Source organism: Nicotiana tomentosiformis, chromosome 1, assembly GCF_000390325.3.
Source record: "Nicotiana tomentosiformis chromosome 1, ASM39032v3, whole genome shotgun sequence".
NCBI lineage: Eukaryota > Viridiplantae > Streptophyta > Magnoliopsida > Solanales > Solanaceae > Nicotiana > Nicotiana tomentosiformis.
The window spans coordinates 108,906,023-108,927,500 of record NC_090812.1 but is presented as its reverse complement, the minus strand read 5'-3'; positions in this window follow the sequence as shown (position 1 = coordinate 108,927,500).

Sequence of the window (21,478 nt, the reverse complement as noted above, 5' to 3'; positions counted from 1 at the left end):
ATTCCAATAAGTAAATCTATGATCTTTGTACAACTCCCTAAAAGTCAACCTCGGGACCGCTCTGTCACGACCCAAAATCCATTAAGGCCGTGATGGCACCGGACACCATTATCAGGCAAGCCAACCATAATCAATTAACTTAATTACCCATTTTAGTATTTTTGAAATAAAAATTTCTTCAATGAAATAGTAAAGATAAAACTCATAGAGTAAATGATAAATATTTTTAGCAACTAAATTTATAAACAATTCACAACCATTCCCAAAACCCGGTGTCACAAGTGCATGAGCATTTACTAGGGAATTAAAATAAAATACAGCATCTGTCCAGAATATAAATTAGACAGGAAAATATAATAATTCTGAAGGAGACTCTGTTAGCTGCAGATCGTAATATAGAATGCAACTCACCTATATCCTCACAATTATTAACCATACCTTTGCGCCCACAAGGCCGCTATACATATATGTACCTGCATAATAAAATATGCAGCAAGTGCAGTATGAGTACGAAAACAACATGAACCCACTAAGTATCAAGCCTAATATCGAAGTGGTAGAGATGAGATAGCCGACTTTGACACTCACTATGGGTCAATAATAATAATTGGAATAAATTATAATTATTCAAATCAGCATGATTCACAGAGTTAATAATAATTTTTATTCAATTAGCAGAAATAATAAAAAATCCTTCAAATGCAACAACTTTCAATATATTAATTAAATCATTCAATTTCAATAAAACTTTCAATTTATCAAATAGCTTTACACGCTGCAATTCAATTACAATAAATTTTTAATTTATCAATTAGTCTCATTTACAGGAATAACAATAATTCCTTAATAGGCAGGAATAATAATTCATTAAATTCCAAAGATTTTCAATTTATCAATTAGCTTCACAAGCTGCAATAAACTATTAAGGTATCGTGAGATTATTATTATTAAATACGATTTCTGCCGAGGACGTACGGCCCGATCCAGAGTGTCGTGTACACTGCCGAGGGACGTGCGGCACGATCCATAGATGCATCTATCCTGCCGAGGCGTTCGGCCCGCTCCACAAGAAAGGAGGACATTTTCTTATGTACCTCCGGAAGGAGAGTATATTTATTATAAGATAAATTCGGGAGGATGAACAATTTCTTTTAGCAATTAATTAATTTAAACAAAAAATCAAGCATATGAGATTTTCATCCTTTAATATCTTTATCTAACAATTTACAATATATTCATACATATCAATTAATATTAATTAAACAAAGAATATAATTTACACAAGTAATTCATGCTTTGAGTCCTAAACTACCCGGATTTTAGCATTAATAGTAGCTACGCACGGATTCTCGTCACCTCGTGCGTACGTAGCCCCCGTAATTAGCAACAATTATTCAATTTAATCCCTATGGGGTAATTTCCCCCTCACAAGATTAGACAAGAGACTTACCTCATCTCAAAGTTCACTTTTCGATTATCGTGTCGCGTAAAATTCTCGATTCGATGCTGAAAAATCCGAAACTATCCAAAAGTTATATAAAATAATTAATATATGTTCAATAATTCTAATTTAGGCAATTGAATGAATTACCCAAAACAAAATAGTAAAATTCCTAAAATTCACCACGGGCCCACATGCTCGGATTCTGGAAATGTTCGGATGAAAACGTTACCCATAATCTCAAGAACTTAAATATATAATTTCTACCCAATTTCATAACTATTTTCGTGGTTAAAATCTCATTTTTATAAAAATCTAGGTTTTTCATCTAAATCTTTGATTTCTAAGATTTACTAGTTATAATATACTTATAATCTATGTATTTAATTCATGTTAAGTAGGAATTACTTACCTCAAAGTGCTAGGTGAAAACCCTCTTCCAAAAGCTCCAAGAATCGCCCAAGAGATGAAAGAAAAGTAAGATAAATGGCCTAAGTCGCGCATTAAAAAAGTTGGGCACATGCCTCTGATGTCGCATTTGCGACACCAGGTTCGCAAATGCGACACAACTCTCGCAAATGTGAAGCTTGGCCTTCAGCTGCTGGGGTCACAAATGCGACAAAAGAGTCGCAAATGCGAACTCTGCTGGGATCGCAAATGCGAACACTGCCTAGGTCGAGCTTCTTCGCAATTGCAAAGCCCTTCTCGCAAATGCGAGGTTCACATTTGCGAGACCTGCAACCGCTGCCAAGAAACACTAGAAAACTGATGTATTTTCATTCCTTCCGAACGTCCGAAACTTACCCGAGCCCTCAGGGCTCCATACCCACTATCCACACAAGTCTAATAACCTCATACAAACTCGCTCGAGCGACCAAAATCCGGAAATAACAAAAAAAAACCAAGAATCGGACTCCAAAACGCATGAATTGACTTATGAATTCCAAAAACTTCTAAAAAGACTTCTGCTCGTCTGATTCCTATCAAATCAACTCGGAATGACACCAAATTTTGCGTGCAAGTCTTAAATGACCTTACGGAACTATTCCCTATTTCAGAATTCCAAACGGACTTCAATTACTCAAAAACCTACTCCAAACCAAATTTAAAGAATTTTTAAACCTTCAAATAGTTAATTTTTACTATTAAGCGTCAAAACGCTCCTCGGTTATCCAAAACCCGATTCGAACATACGCCCAAGTCCAAAATCATCATACGAACCTATTGGAACCGTCAAATCCTGATTCTGGGGTCGTTTTCTCAAAATGTTGACCGAAATCAAACTTGTCCATTTAAAGCTAACTTAAGGAACCAAGTGTTACGATTTCAACTCACACACTTCCAAATCCCGAACCAACTATCCCCGCAAGTCATAAATCTTTAAAAACACATATGAAAAGTTTTATTTAGGGGAACGGGGTTCTAACAGTTAAAACGACCGGTTGGGTCGTTACACGCTCGGTCAAAACCGGGGTCCAATGATATATTCCGACTACCCATAACCCCACAAGTTCATATATGTGTTTTATTTCAAAATTCGAGTCCAATTTGACTCTCAAATCTCAAATATTTATTTTTCAAAACATAGAAAAAATTTCCTAAAATTCCTCTTTGATTCTCATAATTTTGATGTTAATCCTCATATATAATCATGTAAAATAGTTGTAAATTGATCAAAATTACTTACCCAATAATTGTAGGTGAAACTCTCCTCTCCAAGCCGCCTCCTACCGAGTATAGGATTCAAAGATGTGAAAATAAGACTAAATTCCCGACTTCCAGCCCTTTATTCAGGCACGAATGTCAAAAATGTAACACAGGGTTCACAAATGCGAACCTAATGGGAACAAAACCTCATAAATGTGGCTCATGATGCAATCTAGGGGATGTCGCAAATACAACCTGTTACACCCTAATTTTCGTATGTAAAAGTGCGTCGTGAGCAAACTAATGTAGGACCAAAAATGAGATCATCTTTGAAAATATATAAAGTAAGTTAATCATGTTACCTCGGAGGTTACAAATATTGAAGATCATGAACAACAAGTACAAGGAGGGTTGGAAGGTTCAGAAGCTAAAGGAATTGAAGAAAATAATGTTTCGTCGAAAGTCGACAAGTTGGGAATGTTATAACATGTACTTTTGGGGTAAGACTAGGGTACTTATAGTATGAGTTATGTTAGACGTATGATAGTCGTGTGTTATGTTTTGAAGTCAAGCGAGTAGTGGAACAAAAGTCGATGAAAGTCATCACAAGTTACATTCATAAGTTTTATTAAAACTTTTGGTAAAATGTCACTGCGATTTTCTCCCAATATAATTAGAGTTATTGGGTGTTCCACCCATAAAATCAAATATCTATGAGTCTATTTTCTAACTCATTAAACTGTTTGTTAATGTGATATCGGAATAGAGAGATATGGATGTTTTTGCGAGACTGTGCAGACTGTCACCTACTTACTTAAATGAGAGTCCAAAAATGGGCTAGTTCGGGTCGTCTGAAAATGGGCATGTTCGGGTCGTCCAAAGAGTCCTTTATAAAGGCCTACATCCTTCATATATTAGACTAATAATAAGGCATAATAACTAGACATAAGCTCTGCAAATATCCTCCCAAGAATTGCCCACAAACCCTAATTGATTTTCTCTCCCTTTCAAGTTCTAATTGGAGGTAAAACCTAGAGTTTGAAGAACCAAGATAGGAGCTGAGTTATACAACATATGAGGTAAATTTACTGCTTTCTTTCATCCATTTTTTCTGCTGTAAATGCATAGTAAGTCGTTCTATATTTGTAAGAACTCATGGGACGGTGATCGGAAGCCGTGAGTTCGAGTTATTCACTTGTAGCGGACTGTTTTGTGGACTGTTTTGTGTTGTTGTTGGGCTGCGTATTTTACTACTGTTTATTGGATTTTTGGAGGAGTAAGGGTATGGAGAAACACCATATAAATGCATGGTTGTGGGCTGGTTATTCGTCGTAATATTTTCGGGTTGTTTGACACTACTACGGTGGTCATTTTGTGTGTGAAGAGATTGGGGTGTGTTGGGCTGTTTTGTAGTATTTTGTGGTGTATATAAGGTTGGAAAATAATGTATATATATTGTTATTGTTTTGATCTTGTGTTGTTGGTGTTATCTTGAATTTGGAAGAAGTAAGGATTATACGGGAGATGCTACCCATTTTAATACAAAATAAGCTTGTTGTTCGTTGTGCGATAGTTGTACCTTTCGTAACTTAATGATAGTATTATTATCGTTGTTGTAGATTAAGGTGCGAAGAGGCAAGTTCAACTTGGTGATTGGAAAGATTGTGATAAGGTATGTCAAGGCTAAGCCCTTCCTTCATTTTGGCATGATCTCGTAACTACATGTGTTTGATAACGAGGCATAAAGAGAAGTTCATACTTTCGAATTTATATATATTATCCTAGTCTCATAAGTTACAGTATTCTCCCTTACCAGGACTTTATATTCAATTGAGTATTGTCTTCTTCCAGTCAAGAGATTGGAGTGTCTATATATATATATATAGTATTACAGTATTTTCACCACCATCGAGCTATAATCGTTGGGCAGGCCCCTATTGGGCAACCTCTAATCAGATGATAAGTTATATACCGAGCCTACCGTGGCCGAGCGCCTATGAGCGAGCCTAAGATGGCCGAGATACATAGCCTTGTATGGCCGAGCGCCTATGAGCGATCCTACTACGGCCGAGCAGTTACACGTACCGAGCCTTATAGGGCCGGACATTTATTTTACTTACTATTTTGAAGGAGTTGAGTCAGTATCAACAGGTAAGTATCTCCATATCATCTTTGACTCCCACTTACTTACAGTTATTATATTATCAGTTCAGTTTCAACTTTCAGTTGTGTTATTGCCTTACATACTCGGTCTATTATTTCGTACTGACGTCCCTTTTCTGGGGACGCTGCATTTCATGCGTGCAGGTTCAGATAGACAGACAGGTAGACCTCCTCAGTAGGTGTTTCCCGAGTTCAGCCTGATAGGTAATCTCCACGTCCTTCGGAGTTGTCGGGTCTAGGGTTTTGTGTACATCTTCTGTATGTATGAATATATGTTATGGGTAGATCGGGCCCCTATTCTGATCACAATACATCCATCAATAGAGGCTTATAGACATATCATGTCAGCTAGTGCAGTATGTTGGGCTTATAGCCCTGGTATGTATATTTTGTTGGTTTGTTAGCTGTAGTAGTTATGACGGCTTTGTCGGCCTAACTTTATATTGATCTTTAGTCAGCACTAGTTTCCATTCAGTTTTATATTTTGCTTCGCAAAGTATGTTGCAATGTGGCTCCATGGCCAAATTATGACATTATATGTTCAGAGTCCCTGAGTCGCAAGTTGCTACGCTAGGTTAGGTGAGGCACCGGGTGCCGGTCTCGTCCCCCAGGTTCGGGGCATGACAAACTTTGTATTAGAGCAGTTTTGTCCTAGGGAGTCTACAAGCCATGTCTAGTAGGGTCTTGTGTATAGATGTGTTATGCACCACATTATATAAGCAGGGAACTACAGGGCATTTAAGAGTTGGTTAGCCTTCTTTAAAATCTAAAAAATCGTGATGTAGAACTGAGTTATAGGAAATTTGAGTTAAAATTATGTGTTGGTGTTGCATACACAGATGACGGTGACTAGGAAGACTACGGCTAGCCAGAAGGAAGATGCAGTAGCAGGTGAGGGGACCAACAGGGTACCCCTAGTAGATGGGTCCCAGTCTGAGGCCCAGGGCGAGACCCCTACTCAGCCATTACTGGATCCTCCACCACCTGAGGAGATTCCTAGGGATACCGCACACCCATTTCCCCCTCCACTTCCATCAGATCAAGACTTGAGGAGTGTTGTGCATTTGTTGACACAGTTGGTAGCTACCCAGCAGCAATCTAGGGCATCAACTAGTGCAGGATCTTCTGAGGGGTCTGGGAGTTCAAGGGTCCGAGAGTTTATTGCTTTGAGTCCCCTAGAGTTCACGTGGGTAGATCAGAGGGAGGACCTACAAGATTTCATAGATCAGCTTCATAGGATCTTTCGGGTTATGCATGCCACAGAGAAAGATATAGTTGAGCTAGTAGCTTTTCGACTCCGAGATATAGCCATCCTTTGGTACGAGGAATGGGAGAGGTCCAGGGCACGTGATGCACCTCCAGCTAGTTGGGAGAATTTTTCAGATGCCTTCCTTGACCAGTACTTACAGCGGGAGATCCGACATGCTCGAGTCGATCAGTTTCTAGCCCTCAAGAAGGGCAATATGAGTGTTCGAGAATATAGTCTTCGTTTTGACTCATTAGCCAGATATGCACCATCCATAGTTGCTACTACACGGGACATGATCCACAGTTTTATAGCAGGGTTGGCCCCAGAGTTGACTGAAGCATGTTCCACCGCTGCATTGCAGGATATTATGGACATATTCCAGATTCAGGCATTCACACAGAATATAGAAAGGGGTAGGCGTCGGCAGCAGGGTACAGAGAGGACTGAGTAAGGGCAGCGTAAGAGGATGAGATTTCCTAGGTCTCAGGAGCAGTATCAGGGTAGTTATAGGACCCAGTACTTCAGACGGCCACCTAGGCCTCTGCCACCTCAGTTACAAGGTTACAGGTATGACCTCTATACTCAGTTAGGACCAGGTGAGAGCTCACGGGCATCGGGTTTGCAGCGACAACGAGGTTCAAGGAAGACATGGTAATTTTTGCTGCGGTGTGACATCTATGTTAGATGACACTTGAGCCAATGCCGAGCAGGTTCAGATGCTTGTTATACATGTGGGCATCCGGGGCATATGATGCGAGATTGCCCAAATAGAGATTCTGGGGGTATGTCACAACCATCGAGTTCAGTAATAGGATCATCTATGTCTGTGCATCCTTCAGGGCACGAGTCTCAGTCTTCGGCTGGTAGAGGCCGAGGCAGAGGTAAAGGTTCCAGTTCAGGTGGTAATCAGAACCGTATCTATGTTTTGCGGTTCGACAAGACCAGGAGTCTTTACCAGACGTTATGATAGGTATATTGACCATTTTCTCTCACGATGCTTATGCCTTGATAGACCCAGGATATACTTTATCGAATATTACCCTATTTGTCATGGGGAAGTTTGGTATAGTGCCTAATATACGAAGTTATCCTTTTGCGGTATCTACACCGGTCGGAGAACCAATTATTTCTAGACGGGTTTACCGAGGTTGTACGGTGATAGTTTGTAGTCGTCAGACCTCATCCGACTTAGTTGAGCTAGAGATGATGGATTTTGATGTTATCATGGGCATGGACTGGTTGGCATCTTGCTATACCACAGTTGATTGCCGAGCAAAGGCATCCAGATTTCATTTTTCGGGTGAGCCAGTCCTTGAATGGGTAGGTAACACAGCGACACCCAGAGGTAGGCTTATTTCCTATCTGGAGGCGAGGAAAATGATCACAAAAGTGTGAATTTATCTTATTGTGCGAGTTAGAGATGCAGATGCTGAGATACCTACACTTCAGTCTATTCCCGTAGTCAAAGAGTATGCAGATGTGTTTCCAGACGAGCTTCAAGTATTCCTCCTAAGCGAGAGATTGATTTTAGCATCGATTTGCTTCCAGGAACTCAACCAATATCCATCCCTCCGTATAGAATGGCACCTGTTAAATTGAAGGAGCAGTTAAAAGATTCGCTGGAGAAAGGTTTCATCAGGCCCAGTACCACACCTTGGGGTGCACCGGTACTATTTGTGTGGAAGAAAGACGGCTCATTGAGGATGTTTATCGATTATAGGCAGCTAAACAAGGTAACTATAAAGAATAAGTATCCACTTCCAAGAATCTATGACTTGTTTGATCAGTTGCAGGGGGCTAGATTCTTCACAAAGATAGATTTGAGGTTAGGATACCACCAGGTCAGAGTTCGGGAGAAAGATATTTTAAAGACAGCCTTCAGGACCCGATATGGCCACTTCGAGTTCCTTGTCATGTCCTTTGGGTTGACAAATGCACCCGCCATATTTATGGACTTGATGAATAGCCTATTCCGGCCATTTTTAAATTTGTTCGTGATAGTATTTATTGATGATATTCTGGTTTATTCAAGTTCAGAGGATGAGCATGCGGACCACTTGCGAGCGGTACTCCAAACCTTCCGTGATCGTAAGTAGTATGCTAGGTTTTCTAAATGTGAATTCTAGTTAAAGTCTGTAGCATTCTTGGGGCATATTGTATCTGATGAAAGTATAAAGGTAGACACTCAGAAGATTGAGGCCGTGAAATCTTGGCCTAGACCTACCACTACGACAGAGGTTCGTAGTTGTCTAGGCTTAACAGGATACTACCGGAGGTTCGTAGATGGTTTTTCTTCCCTTTCGGCACCATTGACGAAGTTGACGCAGAAAGCAACTAAGTTTCAGTGGACGGAGGCTTGCGAGCGGAGTTTCCTAGAGCTTAAGAACAGGTTGACCTCAGTGCCAGTTCTAAAACTTCCAAAGGGTCCAGAGTTATGTTGTGTATTGTGATGCCTCAGGTGTCAGGTTAGGATGTGTCCTAATGCAACACGGGAAGGTAATTGTGTATTCTTCAAGGCAGTTGAGGAAGCACGAAAGAAATTATCCAACCCACGGCCTCGAGTTAGCTGCGGTTGTCCATGCACTTAAGATATGGTGATATTATTTATATGGTGTTCATGTTAATATATTTACAGATCATAAATGCCTACAATATATCTTCAAGCAAAAAGAGTTGAATTTGCGACAGAGGCGATGGCTTGATTTATTGAAAGATTATGATGTTAACATTCTCTACCATCTAGGGAAAGCTAATGTTGTTGTAGATGCCTTAAGTCGCCGATCTATGGGTAGCTTAGCACATGTAGAGGCCGAGAAAAAACAATTAACTAGAGGGATTCATCAATTGGCTTGTTTGGGGGTTCGGTTAGTAGATTTTGACGATGGTGGAGTTCTAATCCAAAACACTGCAAAATCATCTCTCATAGCTGAAGTCAAGGAAAGGCAGTACGAGGTAGAGTTGGTCGAGTTGAGAAAGAGAGTTCCGCAGCAGAAGAAGTCGTTATTAGATCTCAAGGGAGATTGGGTTGTCAGATACAGGGGTCGTTTGTGTGTTTTATATGTAGCAGGGCTACGGGACAGGATTATGTCAAAGGCACATTATTCGTGGTACTCCATTCATCCTGGGTCGATGAAGATGTATCATGACATTAAGGACGTGTACTGGTGGAACGATATGAAGAAGAACATTGCTGGGTTTGTCTCTCAGTGTCCTAGTTACCAGCAGGTGAAGGTAGAGCATCAGAAGCCCGGGGGGATAATGCAAACTATAGAGATCCCGACATGGAAATGGGAGGCGATAAACATGGACTTTGTCACGGGTTTACCTCGTTCTCATCGTAAGTTCGATTCTATATGGGTGATAGTCGATAGGCTCACAAAATCAGCTCATTTCCTACCGGTCAGATCTACATATACAACAAAAGATTATGCAAAGTTATATATTAAGGAGATAGTGCAGCTACATGGAATACCAATATCTATTATATCTGACTATGGGGCCCAGTTTACAGCATATTTTTGGAGGTCATTTCAGAGAGGTCTATGGACTCAGGTGAATCTCTACTCGGCTTTTCATCCACAGACTGATGGACTAGCCTACCGCACAATTCAGAGCTCGAGGATATGTTACGAGCATGTGTGTTGGATTTTAAAAGAAGTTGGGATGAATATCTACCTCTTATCGAGTTTGCATATAATAACAGTTACCACTCCAGTATTCAAATGGCTCCGTATGAGGCTTTGTATGGGCGTAAGTGCATATCTCCTATAGGGTGGTTTGATGTTGGAGAATCTGGGTTACATGGGCCAGACCTGGTTCAGTAGGCCATAGAGAAAGTAAAGCTTATCCGGGAGCGACTGTTGACAGCTCAGAGTCGTCAGAAGTCGTATTTTGATGTGCGACGACGAGACTTAGAGTTCAGGGTTAATGACAGGGTATTCTTAAAGGTATCACTTATGAAGGGCGTTATGAGGTTTGGCAAGAAAGGCAAGCTTAGTTCACGGTATATTGGGCCTTATAGGATCATTCAGAGAGTGGGCTAATAGCTTATGAGTTAGAATTGCCCTCTGAATTGGAGTCAGCTCATCCGGTTTTTCACGTATCTATGCTACGGAAGTGCATTGGCGATCCTACTAGAGTGGTGCCCATATATGATATATTGATTACGGAGGACCTGTCATACGAGGAAATTCCAGTTTCCATCCTAGACTGACAAATCCGCAAGCTACGAAATAAGGAGGTAGCCTCCGTGAAGGTTTTTTGGAGAAGAAAGAATGTGGAAGAGATGATGTGGGAAGCGGAGGAAGAAATGAAGTCTAAATACCCCCACTTATTTCAAACTGAAGATATGGCTCGAGATGGGATGCTATACCACAACTCTATTCAGGCTAGTAGGTCATCAGGTAAGCTCTTATTTCTTGACTTTCAGAATTTATGATTTACGGCTGTGTGAGGAAAAGTGTTGCTATTTATAGACATTGGATATGTGTGGCATGCATAGTATATTTTCTGGATGCGTGCAGGTTGGTTTTAGTCTAGTGTACGGAGGAGACTCTAGCAAAAAAAATTCCAAAGTCTCTAAGAGTAAACATTCGAGGACAAATGCTCCCTGGGGGGAATGATGTTACACCCTATATTTTCGTACGTAAAAGTGCGTGTTGAGCAAACTAATGTAGGACCAAAAATGAGATCATATTTGAAAATATATAAAGTAAGTTAATCATGTTACCTCGGAGGTTACAAATATTTACGATTATGAACAACAAGTACAAGTAGGGTTGGAAGCTTCAGAAGCTAAAGGAGTTGAAGAAAATAATGTTTCGTCGAAAGTCGACAAGTTGAGAATGTTATAACATATACTTTTGGGGTGAGACTAGGGTTCTTAACATGATAAGGAGGTTATGTTATGAGTTATGTTAGTCGTATGATAGTCGTGTGTTATTTTTTGAAGTCAAGCGAGTGGTGGAACAAAAGTCGATGAAAGTCATCACAAGTTACGTTGATAAGTTTTACTGAAACTTTGGGTCAAATGTAATTGCGATATTCTCCCAATATACTTAAATTTATGGGGTGTTCCACCCATAAAATTGAATATCTATGAGTCTATTTTCTAACACATTAAACCGTTTGTCAATACGATATCGGAGTACAGAGATATGGGCGTTTTTGTGACACTGCGTAGACTGTCACCTACTTGCTTAAATGAGAGTCCAAAAATGGGCCAGTTCGGGTCGTCCAAAAATAGGCCAGTTCGGGTCATCCAAAGAGGCCTTTTTAAAGGCCTATCTCCTTCATATATTAGACTAATAATAAGGCATAATAACCATACATAAGCTCTGCAAAAATCCTCTCAAATATTACCCACAAACCCTAATTGATTTTCTCTCCCTTTCAAGTTCTAATTGGAGGTAAAACCTAGAGTTTGAAGAACCAATATAGGAGCTGAGTTATCCAACATATAAGGTAAATTTACCTCTTTCTTTCATCAATTTTTTCTTCTGTAAATGCATCGTAAGTTATTCTATATTTGTAAGAACTCACATGACGGTGATCGGAAGTCGTGAGTTCGAGTTATTCACTTGTAGCGGACTGTTTTGTGGACTGTTTTGTGTTGTTGTTGGGCTGCGTGTTTTACTACTATTTATTGGAGTTTTGGAGGAGGAAGGGTGTGGAGAAATACCACATAAATGCAGGGTTGTGGTCTGGTCGTTCGTCGTAATATTTTTGGGTTCTTTGACACTACTACGGTGGTCGTTTTGTGTATGAAGAGATTGGGGTGTATTGGGCTGTTTTGTAGTATTTTGTGGTATATATAAGGTTGGAAAATAACTTTATATATAACAGCTTTATATTGATATTTTGTCAATGCTAGTTTCCGTTCAGTTTTATATTTTACTTCGCAAAGTGTCTTGCAATGTGGCCCCATGGCCAAATTATGACATTATATGTTTAGAGTCCCTTAGTCGCAAGTTGGTACGCTAGGTTAGGTGAGGCGCCGGGTGCCGGTCATGCCCCCATTTTTGGGGCGTGACACAACCCTGACATCACATTTGCGAAGTTAGGCCCTTCGCAAAAGCAACCTTTTTGATCGCAAATGCGATATAGCCCAGCCTAGATACCCATCGCAAATGCGAACAAATTGTTCGCAAATGTGAACCTAGCAGTCCCAGTATATCTCGCAAATGCGATGTCCCACCTCGAAAATGCGAGATCGTAAATGCAAACAAAATCTCGCATTTGCGAGACAAAAGCATCTGTGCAAAAACCAACAAAGCTAAAATTCTTCAAATACTTGAAACACATCTGAAACTCACCCGAGCCCTCGGGGTTCTAAACCAAACATCAACACAAGTCTAAAAATAATGTACAAACTCGATCACACGATCAAACCACCAAAATAACATCTGAAACCATGAATCGGACCTCCAAAACACATGAAATTTACATGAAACTCAAGAACTTCTAAAAATACAATCGCGCGTTTGATTCCTGTCAAATCAACTCTGAATGACGCCAAACTTTGCAGACAAGTTCCAAATAGCAAAACAGATTTATTCCAAATCCCAGAATCAAAATCCGAACCCGATAGTCATAAATTCAAACCATGGTCAAACCTAAGGAATTTCAAAACCTTCAAAATTGTCCATTTTCGGCAAAACATGCCAAATCAACATAGGGACCTCCGAATTCAATTCCAGGCATACGCCTAAGTCCAAAATCACAATACAAACCTGTCGGGGCCATCAATATATTGTTCCGGGATTATTTTCGCAAAAGTCAAACTTCTGACAATATTTTCAACTTAAGCTTCTAAAATAAGGATCACTCATCCAAATAAATCCCGAAATATCCAAAAATCGAATCCAACCATGCACGCAAGTCATAATACATTATATGAAGCCACTCAAAACCTCAAAACACTAAACGAAAAGCTTAAAACGACCGGTCGGATTATTACAGGGAGTCACATATACGACGGTGAGACCGCAAATGCAAAATGTTTGGGCGGAAAAAGAATTGGATCGAGGGTTTTATTTCATTTCCCACTTTTTGAGTTAGAGAGCTCGGTTTTGGGCAATGTTAGAGGGGATTTTTAAGGATTGGATCAGGGTAAGTATTTTTTTACTTGGATTTGTTCTTTTGTCATGAATCCAACTTTGTTTTTATCATTTAATTAGTTATTTGAATTGAAAATTGTGGATTTTTGTAAAACTTTCCTAAACTATATATTGAAGATTTGAAGGTCCATTCCAGGTCGGGATTAAATAATTATAGTATGGTTGGACTCGTATCGGAATAAGTGTTCGAAATTTGTAAATTTGATCGGGTTCAGATGTGCGAGCTCGGGGTTGACGTTTTGAGTTGAATTTTTAATTTTCTTTAAAGATTTAAACTTTATTATTCGAAATTATTTTGTATGGCTTGTATTTATGATAGTAAGTTATTTTGGTTAGATTCGAGCCGTCCAGAGTTGGATTTATGCGGGAAAGGCTCAGTAAGGGAGTTGATTTAGCTTGTTTGAGGTATGTATCTTGTCTAATTTTGTGTGGAGAAACTACCCCCTAGGTTTTGGATTGATTGCGTTATTTGATTTATGTGGAAGACGTATACACGAGGTGACGAGTGTGTACACGGGCTTATATGTGGTGTTTTGACCGATTTAGACTCTTTCATGCATTGAATTAGAAATTGTAATATCATGTTATATCTTCCATTGTTAAATTTCTCTTACATGCTTTACTTGATATTGTTGTCATATGTTCTATATTTTATTGTCAAGCATGCTTTTATATGCCTTAATTGATGTTTTTATCTCTCTTATTGTCATGTGCCTCTTTATTTGTTGAGTCATTCTTCTTTGAAGTTGTTATCCCATGATGCCTCTTCGTGTTGAATTATCCTCGTGCATTTAGACGTAGTTACTATTTCATACTGTCTTTCGTTGTTAAGTTTATGTTATACAATTGAATTGGAAGTTGTCTTTTCGTGGGAATACCTTCATTTTGAGTTATTGAAGTTGAAGTTATGAAAGCTATTATCACATTGAGATTGAAGTTGTTGATTATTGAGATATCTTTCCTTGTTGAGAAATTCTTATTCATTTTATTATTATTGAGATTCTTGTACATAGTGTGGTTGAGCAGTGGGCTATATATTGTGTTAATATTGGTATTGTGGGCAAGTGTTGTGACATATAGGCACATGTGATGCGAGTTCATTATTGTGTTGTAACATTGATACACATGCGGTGGTATAAAGATAGGGGTTGATATGCATGCAATGAGATAAGGTAGGATTTATACGCGTGTTGCTAGTAAGAGAATTACTTGAAGTCACAGGGTGAGATAAGGGGGCTAAATGCGTGTAGCTATTTCGGAAAAATTATTTTTAAAATAAATGCAAGGGTCACGCGGTGATATAAGGAAGATTGTGATTGTGATTTGTGAAGTGAGATTATGAGGTGTGGTGCCTTAGTTTTGATTCTTGTTGTACATTCTATGTTAAAAAAACTTGTTGGTTGAACATTTCTTGTTGTTTTCTTCATTGTCTTACTTATATTTTTTCGTATTTGATTACTTGTTATTTTCATCATGTGTTCACTTCTTATTGCTTTTACCGCCTCAAATTCTATTGTTAGCTTACACTATTGTATTGCTTTATTGTCATTTATTTTTTTGCTTTTCATTATTAGACTATACTATACTCTGTTCAGTTTTTCTTATCATAGTAGGTGTCTTGAGCTGACCTTGTCCCTACTCTATTGAGGTTAGCTTGATATTTACTGGGTGTTGTTATGGCGTACACATGCTATGCTTCTGCATATTTTTGTGCAGATCCCGGTACATCTGCTCGTACCGAATGCCAGTGATCGTACAATTATTTCTGGAGACTTCAAGGTATACTGCTCGACGCTCGCAGGCCTCAGACAGTGTTGTATTAAAGATTTTAGTACGGACAGTGTTATATTAGAGATTTTAGCATATTCTGTTGAGCTTATGACTCAGTTCCACCGGTTTTGGGATCTTGTTACTGATGTTCCGCTTTGGAGTTATTATATGTTTTCATTGGTTTATTTTGTTATCTTAGTTTGTTATTTCTATTAAGCTATCAAGGAATGTTAGACTTATCAAGTCTTAGAGACTATGTGCCATCACCAGGTGCGTATGTAGTGTATAAATGACGGGCTCAATTGAACTCATAACTTTCGACGCGGAATAAAAATTTATAAAAGTAGATATGAACCCATAACTTTAAAAATATTTAAAGGTTCAATACTAAAAATCTTAAAAAATAAACCCGTAGAGTTTAAACTCTAGACCCGCCTCTGACTATCACGACTAACTTAGATGGAATTTTGGGGCCGTGACAGTTTTGTTTCTTACGTCTCGCCAATTTTATAGTAATCTGCGGGGAGACATTCTAATTATTCTAAATGAAATTTCAACTGATAATTAGCTTCAATAATCCAATTGGAAGTGTCACAATATTTTTTATCATAAGCTCTTAGGATGTTTAATGCCTTGTGGTGTACAAATCACTAGAGAAAAGCTTTATAGAAAACTTTTCGAAAAAAAGTGGAGTATATAGTTGCAAATACTCTGCCGATACATTTTCTGTTCTTTAGGCCGTATAATATTCGTTTTCATAGTGGCACTTGTTTTTCCTGATTTTTGACTTGGCAATATGGAGGTTAAGAAAAAAATAATTTTTGAAGCACTAGTCTGCTACAAATGCACAAGTACGTCCTTCATTCATTTGACAGAGATCACTTAAAAAGATGAATTAATAAAATTTTGTCTTTCACAGGGAAACAAATTTTACAAAAGAATAAAATAGCATAAGGTCTCTGTCCATCAATTTCATGTTTATTCAACAAGATTGAGGTACACTGTTCAGCTCAGTTTTTTGATGCACTGTTTCCTCGTCAGATCTCTTGTATCAGCAACTAAGTCATTCCATGACGCAGGGGACGTAGGAATATCTGATTCTTTAATTCAATTAGGGGTCGTTTGGTAGGGTGTATAAGAATAATGTGGAATAAGGTGTATTAGTAATGCATGAATTAGTAATGCAAGCATTAGTTATGCAGATATTAGTTCTTATCTACTGTTTGATGTGATGTATTAAAATTATAATGCATTGCATAATTTTTTTAAAAAATAGTTGTTTACAAAAATGCCCTCCATATTCTCTATCTTTAAGGGACTTTAAGGACAATTTTGTCTTTAACAATACTAATGCATGCATTAATAGCCTTGGTATTACTAATGACATGATTTTCTATGCATTACTTATGCATAGGATAATGCCAAGTATGATGTATAACTAATACAAGTATTAGTTATATACAAATTGAAAAAATATACCAAACAAGGTATTAGTAATGCATATAGCTAATGCTTGCGTTATTTTTGCTAATACCTCCTACCAAACGACCCCTTAAAGTATTATAGATTTAATAAGAATTGAATTTCACATTTTGTTTATTCCTCATACGTAATTAATTAAAATAGCCTCCATGATTCTTTAGGTAGAAAGGGGATGAAAGGAAAAAGTGCGAATGGAAGATTAGGTTATAATTTAACTAATTCATTTGATTAGCATCCTTAGTTCATCATCGTAAGCGTCAGTCTGCTCGAGTCATTATGCATCATGTCATCCTTCACCTTATAATATCAAAATTTAGTGAATTGTACTAGGTAATGATATAGCATCAATCTCTCTCTCTCTCTCTCTCTCTCTCTCTCTCTCTCTCTCTCTCTCTCTCTCTCTCTCTCTCTCTCTCTCTTAATTCTGTGGAAGGGAAATTCTGTAAAAAGAAAATTTTCTGGCTGTAGGTACGTAAGTATAATTTTTGTAATAGGGGGAGGGGTTAAAAGCTTATAATAATATTTTGCCTGATGTTCAAGAGATATCCTATCAACATTTAAATTTTATATACTGACAGTGTAATAAATTATTTAACCAATAAAATCATCGAATATTTATAGGATCGATATTACTCAATGAAGTAGGGAAAATGATAACTAACCTAATAGCATGAGTTAAACTAGATAATAGTGCAAAACCTTTTAGGGCTTATAATTAAGTATCAAATGTTCTCTAGTCAATACTCAATTGAAGTCTTTTAGTTCGACATTTTTTTTTTCAAGTCAAACTTTAGTCAGCCAGAATAGAACCATGGAAAGTCAGAGACTGTTTCCTTTTTCTTTTCTGTCAGGATTGGTTTAAGGGTAAATAGTTTACGAACAAACATTAGAATTTAATTTATATGAACAGACAGTCTTTTGCTTTATCATTGTATTATAATCAGTTATAGTTGGTAATTTCATTTGAGTATAATTTCTATATAGAGTAATATATTTTACCCCATTAACGCTAGCAAGTACTCTTATAGATATCAGTTTTTAAGGAACAATTGTTGTATTTATCCACGTGTATAGAAATTAAATCTCATACATAAAGAAAAGCGAAAATTCCAGTTGACAGCTGAGAGAGGAACAACCGTGTGTCTCTAGAAACGACAGCAATCTTGTTAAACATGCATATGCAAACGTAAATAACCAACAAAACACATTTATCATCCTATATCTCATCATTAGATACCAAGCGAAGAAGCTCCTCCAACAACTTGTCATCCAAGTTGAAGTACTCAAATTCAATCACCTCCTTCTCTTCTTGTTTATTATCTGCATAATCTCTATTATAATCCACATTATTGTAATTAAAAGGGGACAATGCCGATGATGAGGGCGAAGATGAGCAAGATATAACACGACAATAATAGACATGAAGAAGATGAATGACTTGGTGATGGAGGAGAATGGTAGATATTCATGAGGGAGGTTGACAACTGCGAAATGACCTCTCATTTCAGAAGTAGCTTTATCATAAGCTCTTGCAACTTCTTCTGTAGTTGTTGTGCCATACTATTAACCATGCGGTTTAGATATAGTATTGTGTTTTATTCTTTATGAAATAATTGTTTATTTAATTTATTCAATTCAATAAAGTACTATTTTAAATAGATCATTTATTACATGTGTGTCCTTTAGTTATGTAGTAGACAATTTAGTTTATGGAGTGTTAGCTCATGCACAGAAGATTAAACTGTCGGTTCTCATAATTAATAAACTATGTTCATAATCGAAGATATTATTGGGCAAAATATCTTGATGATTGTAGCACAAGAGTGTAGTATAATTTGTCTTGATTATGGGAGTGGTTTTACTCCGACTTCTTGTGCTAGTATACTTAGTGTATATTGAACGGACCAAGTAGAGAAAAGATATTTTTGTACTGAGTATATATAAAATATTTTCTCTAATTCATTAAATAAGCTTATACTCTTAATCTTGATATAATTATTATGATCAGTGTGATTCATTTATTGTTTTGATTTATCAAAAGGTACAACTCTATTCAGAGTTAGTGTATGCCTAATAGATTGGACAATAACGAATAGCATTTGTGAAATAATAATTAGTTGATAGAATCCATGACTCGGTTTACAGTTTGATGATACCCTTTTTGAATCCATCACATGAAATAGTTTAAGCGGAATTATAAAGGATTTAATTAGTTGATTAAATTAAATTGTCAGTGATTTAATTTAATTAACTGATATTTGTGACCTTAACATGGGGAGTTAAAATAAGTATTAGTGATTTTTTGAAATTCATATTGAGGAGTTCAATTGCAGTTTTTAGTGGAATAAATTATAATTAATTGGTCAAATAGGTGTACGGCCCCTTAAACTTGGCTCCAGTTTTTATTTTGATACTTTAACTTAGCGTTTTTCCTATTGAACACTTCAACCCAAATCTATGTATGCCTATTAAACACAAAAGCTGACATGGCAAGAGAGTTATATTTCACCCCCTCTTACGCGTGTGAATTTAATGGTTTTGAGATCATTTTTTTGTTTAAATCAAAATTGACTTTTTTAAAAGAAGAAGAAGAACAACAACAATAAATTTTATTGCCGGAAATAATGTAGATCGCCGAAATTAACAAATTTTATTATCGGAATAAATTTTATCAAGGATTTAATATTTACACACCGACCACGAAATCAATAATAGACAGAACACGAACGAATCTCCGATACCACAATGATGGAAGACTAGACATGGTGATAATTATCGCCGATTTTAATGGTAGCCGCCAAAATATTGAATGTCCGGTTACTTCTTTTAGTTCTGCTCTTTTATCAGTTAAAACAATAATGAAATAGAATAATAGAGATGAAGGAGGAAAGGAAATGAGCAATGGCCGGTGGTTACTAGAATCGCCGATGTTCCCCGACAATAGTTGCAGCACCATTTGGATAACTATAAGACATGCTTAAGTTTGCAATACCATTAAGCAAATTATTTTGATCCTCAGGTTCCATTTCGAGTCCTCCACTGCCAAAAAAATCATCGTCCAAATCCTCCACCTGCGTTGGTAATCCGCTAAGATCAAAATCATCCATTAAGCCTACTAGTAGCTCGTCTTCATCACCTGGAAGCAAGAACCCGACTGGGCTTGGCTCAACCTCTTCTAACGAATCTTTAATTTTATCTTCCACTCGGTGGTGGGATTCCATGGAATGTAAAAAGAAAGGGGGTGGTTGGGAAGAAAGTGACGTTGGGAGTGGGTGTTTAAAATAAATATTTTTTATTTTCAAAACTTCTTTTTGACTATTTGGGCCCAAATGCCACGTGTCTCCCTCTTATTTGTCATTTTGCTAAGTCATTCATGTGTGAATTACACGCACCTCATTGTTTTTACTGGTTATGAGTAAATTGTTCAATAGATCACTTTATATAATATTAAAGTGTTCAATAGGAAAAACGCTAAGTTAAAGTATCAAAATGGAAACTGGAGCCAAATTTAAGGGGCCGTACACCTATTTGGCCTAATTAATTCATCCAAATTTTCGAATTAATACTATAATTAGTAGCCTCTTATTATTCATGTGGTCCCTGCTATGCCTAGTAAAAACCTTGACTGACTTGGGTAAAAAGTGACTTGGGGAAAAAGTCATCCTGTAGAGTTAGAGTAGGATTCTACTTAGCAGGATCCTACACGTTTTTTGGAGCCCTTTTTGGCTGAAAAACGAGTCTACATAAGGAGGACGTTTTTCACCCAATAACTTTTTTTAGAGTTGTATTGTTCTTGCCCACTCAAAGCAATTTCATCCAAGGTTTTACTAGGATCATAGCAGAAGACTACAGCCCTGGATTCTTTCTTTGTGGAGGACCAGTGCAACGATTTCAAGAGGTTAGTGCTTCTAATCTCGTAATGATATCATTGTCTAGTTTACATGTATGTGATGCCTATATTGTATGCTTGCTTCCACTGCGCATGTTCTAACAATTGGTATTAGACGTTGTCTTACATCTAACTAGATAATGTAATGCATCATGAATAGAATAATATTAAACATGTTATTTAATGATACATGTTTGGTATGATTATTCTATGTAAAAATGTGACTGGTTTTAATTTATGTATTAATTATGAAATATATATTGGTGTTATATTTAATGACAATCTGTTTTAGTTGCGTTTTTGTCCATAATCACAGTTCTGAAATTATGCATAAACAATCTGTTTTAGTGGTGTTATATATGTATAAACGTGACTGTTTTGAACACAATTAGTTCTGAAATTATGGATTAATATACGGAACTATGAACAGTGGCGTCTTGAACATGTGAAAATAATGTTGTTTTTCCCATGTTTGTTTGAAATCTTTTTTATATAACACTATAATAATAATATTATTTTGAGTTCTGAAATCATGTATTAACATACATAAGTATATTATGTAATTTGAAAGAGTCAAAATAATCAAATCCCTAAGAAAAACGCCAAAAACAGAATTCTACAAATAAGTCATGAATTTGGAATTTCGAAATTCTGTCGAAATCCGATTGACCTCAAATTTGGCAGGTTCATCGAAAACGACCCAATGAGCAATAATCAAA